Below are 3,765 nucleotides of genomic sequence, written 5' to 3'. Positions count from 1 at the left end.
GACTGGGTTGCATTGCTAACACAAACACCCGGGGCCAGGGGTACCTACCACCTGCTCAATTAACCAAAAAATTTTCCATCTCGGTTTTTGGGCACAACTTGAATGGGACAGGAGAGGCTGCTGGTTTCTTCATGGCATCGTGGTGACACGAAGAGCCACCTCTTGCTGGTGGCTTTACTGCTTTTCCATCTGCATGTCATAATCTCTGCAAGTCAGGAGGCTTAAAACGCCCAAACCTAGAGTCTGTAGGTTTTTGGAAAATGCACCCAGATTGCACTGTCCTTCATTGCAGGAAATGACCACCAGGGGGCGTCTGGCTCCAGACAACGTCATTCGGAGCTCCGGAGGTCTCACCAGGTGCGGAGGGCAGCTGGGGACGCCTGTGTCCCCAGTGACCTGCCCATTGCATTTTTGGGCTGTGGATGAGACTCCCGTTCTTAGATGGATTCATCCAGCGGACGGCCTGGGCATTCTTCTCATTCTCCGGTTCTTTATGTCCTTAGCTGTGTCTGACAGGGTCATTGTTTAGGACCGTTCTCTTGGAAGCTGTGTGTGTGTGTGTGTTGCCTCTGTGGGGCACTATGGGAGCTGGCTGTGACTATGAGTGTGGCCATAGTTCATGGTGCGTTCCTTTGCTCCAGGGAGCCGATCAGAGGCGATCCGCCCCTTAGCCCTTCTGGCGCAGACGGGCGCGCGCGCGTGCGTGCGTGCGTGCGTGTGTGTGTGTGTGTGTGTGTGTGTGTGTGTGTGTGTAGACGGGCGCGCGCGCGTGCGTGTGTGTGTGCATGCGCGCGTGTCTGTCTGTGCTCGCATATGTGCCCGTCCTTAAGCCCTGTGTGTGTGTGTGTGTGTGTGTGTGTGCATGCGCGCGTGTCTGTCTGTGCGCGCATATGTGCCCGTCCTTAAGCCCTGGCATCTTGCCAGTCAGTGCATCCCAGCATAGGCAGAGTACATTCTTGTAACATACTCCCTCATGGAACTGGGGTGACCACAGATTGGTCTCATACACCCCAGGTCTGGGTTATCCCTCCCGTTCAAGCCATCCCCAAAGGATCCCAGGATCTTCAGGTCGCAGCACCTACTGACCACAGAACTATATTTACACCTTCCTAGAAGCAGGTGGAGCAAGGTTGGGGATAGGTGCAATGCAGGTTAGGAGCCCAGGGTGTGGTAGATATAGTGGTGCAGCTGGTATTCCCAAACTCCAGACACTGGAGGAGTTTGATTCAAGGTCAGCCTGGTCTACACAGAAATGCTGTTTCAAGAGAAATGAAAAAAGCCAGCAACACACATGTGGGAGGCGGGAATGAAGAGACGTCAGCCCTTACGGAATGAGGCTGTGGAGCTTTTATTTAGTTGGAGAACAACATTCAATACAAGCTTTCAACTCTGTTCTTCCACCCAGGCTTCGATTTGCCCCTGCCCAGAGTAGGGAGAGGACACTGTATGGTCTGGGAAGTGTAACTCAGCCAGTTCCAATTAGTCTGCATGCAGTCTCATTTGTGGGTAGTAGGCAACTTTTTAACTTCCAAGCCTGGAGATTACTTCAACAGGCCAATGGGGGGGGGGGGCATGGATCTGTTCATATCCTGAGGCCTGTGTGGACCTCGCTCCCTGCCTCGCTGTCACCAGCAGAAAGCTGCAGACCCCATGGGATTGCTAGGCACACTGGATCAGGTCAGTGCCTTCTTCCGGAAGCAGAGAGTTGGCATTTAACCGTTAGAGGGCCTAAAGCAGCTTCCTCTTGGGTAACTGACTTCAAAGATGGTATGTATAAGGGGTGGTGCCTGAGCCCCACCAGACTTAGGAAAAGAAGGGCTTCCAGGCCCTGAGGGGACATAACTGGCTTTTAATGCAAGGGTTACCCGCCCATCTATCTGCTTTGGGGAACCACAGAAATCTCAAGGTGGACACCCAGATGCAGGCTTAGAGGCTGAGCCTCCAGCAGACAACGGGGCTTAGGTTGGACTAATTACCCCATTGTTTCCAGGTCTTGCTCACGGCAGACATTCTGCAGGGTTGCCAGCTCCTAGGGGGCTGGACTCCTGTTCCTGCTGAACTGAGCCAGTGCACTGGAATCAACTGTTTCAGCTCAGTAGGCACGGGAGGCGGAGCCCGGAGAGAGGCAGAGCCCTGCCAGCCAGGAGGCAGAGCAGGGTGGGCAGCAGCGGCCTGAGGAGATGGGGTCCAGGGGGCGGAACTTAGCCACTGTGAACACGACTTTGCTGTGGACCTTGCTCACAAGCAGCTAAGCCCTGCTCCTCAGGCCAGTTGTCATGATAGGCTTCTCTGTTACCCAGTACCCAAGACAGACATCCTTGGCGACAGGAGCCCCCAAGGCAGAGCACAGGGTCAGTTGGAAATCCCTGGCAATGTGATTTGTGACTGGCATCAAATCCCATCCCCAGGAACCCCAGCCGTCCGAGGCACAGTGAGGGGGGCAGCAGGTGGGAGCGGAGTGTAGCACCTAAAGAGAGAAAGAAGAGACAGTGAGATTGGAGCATTCTTGCTTGCCTGCCTATCTTGACCAGGCTGGGTCTCACATAGCTGAACACAAGGTTTCCGAATGCACCAGTTCTTCCTGCCTCTACCTCTGGAGTCTAGGATTATAGGTACACCTCACCACACACAGTTTAAGTGGTGCTGGGGACAGAATCTAAACTCAGCTTGCTGATCCACACCCTAGCCCTCCTCTACTTCCAAGAGGGAAGAAGCATTCCCAAAAAAGAGGAGCATCGATCCGTAGGAAGGTTGGAGCGAGGCTGCTGGATGCTGGGCACCCAGCAGTGCCTCTACCCCAGCCCTACAAAGCGGGAGGTGCCTGAAGCCCTAAGGCCAAAGGGGCTGCAGAGCCTTCCCAGCTGCTTCCCACTCTGCTTCTATCCCCACCCACAGCCCTGAGCCCAAAGCAGGCCAAATGGGGCCATGGAGAGGAAGCTGAGGGAGGTGGACGGTTGGAGGGAGGAAGTGACCTCACCCCAGCTGGCGCCACTTCCTAGAAGCCTGAAGGGCAGGAGGAAACTCCAGGGCCTCCCACCTCAGCCCTCTCCTCCCCAGCCAGCTCAGACATAACCCCACCCCCACCCCACACCACCTAGGGCCCAAGCAAGGAGAAGCAGGCCGATGCACCCCAACAATAACACCTCAGTAAAGTTTCCCCTAGGCCTTCCAAGCCTCAGTTTCCCCATCTGTAAAGCAGACTACAACAGTTGCAGTTGGTGGCTCACGTTTATCTCAGCATTGAGGAAACTGAGGCAGGAAGGTTGCCAAGAATGGAGTCAAAAGCCTGCTTAAGCTACATGATGAGTTTTAGGCCTAACTGGGCTACAGTTTGAGACCCTAGTCTTAAATAGAAGAAAAACAAAAATAAAACAACAAAACCCCAAACCTTCTACTAGGAAGGCCAGTGAAAACTTACAGAGAAGGTATTTAGCACCCAGTACCAGGGCAAGCCACAAAATTTGGGGCCTACCCAATGTAGAGTAGTGTCCTGCGTGCCAGTTAAAGTTTTCAGGGGCCAGCAAGCTGATCCAGCAAGTGAGCAGAGCTGCTATGGAGCCCAATGCCCTGAGCTCAAACCCAAGAACCACGAAGAAGAAAAGCATACGGACCCTTGCAAGTTGTCCTCTGATCTCTGCACTTGGGAACACACACACACAATTTTTAAAAATTGTTTAAAGAATTTCAATGTTGGAGAGATGACAGGTTTCTTTCCCAGAACCTACATGACAAGCACAGCTATCTATAGCTCCATTCCCAAGAGCT

General features: G+C 53.5%; 4 non-coding genes across 4 annotated transcripts; 1 reads left to right on the top strand and 3 right to left on the bottom strand.

The window, feature by feature from the left end:
* Positions 1 to 2,020: 2,020 nt before the first annotated feature.
* On the bottom strand, positions 2,021 to 2,127 carry Mir24-2 (microRNA 24-2). The gene has a single exon (NR_029741.1). It is a non-coding gene; the product is annotated as a microRNA 24-2 (primary transcript).
* On the top strand, positions 2,035 to 2,117 carry Mir3074-2 (microRNA 3074-2). Its single transcript, NR_037294.1, has one exon. It is a non-coding gene; the product is annotated as a microRNA 3074-2 (primary transcript).
* A 56-nt stretch (positions 2,128 to 2,183) lies between the features above and the next one.
* Mir27a (microRNA 27a) lies at positions 2,184 to 2,270 on the bottom strand. The gene has a single exon (NR_029746.1). It is a non-coding gene; the product is annotated as a microRNA 27a (primary transcript).
* A 79-nt stretch (positions 2,271 to 2,349) lies between these two features.
* On the bottom strand, positions 2,350 to 2,424 carry Mir23a (microRNA 23a). The gene has a single exon (NR_029740.1). It is a non-coding gene; the product is annotated as a microRNA 23a (primary transcript).
* Between the last annotated feature and the right edge of the window lie 1,341 nt (positions 2,425 to 3,765).

The sequence above is a fragment of the Mus musculus genome, chromosome 8 (assembly GCF_000001635.26).
Source record: "Mus musculus strain C57BL/6J chromosome 8, GRCm38.p6 C57BL/6J".
NCBI classification, from domain to species: domain Eukaryota; kingdom Metazoa; phylum Chordata; class Mammalia; order Rodentia; family Muridae; genus Mus; species Mus musculus.
The sequence above is the reverse complement of the archived record's forward strand: the minus strand, read 5'-3'. Positions and strand labels throughout refer to the sequence as shown.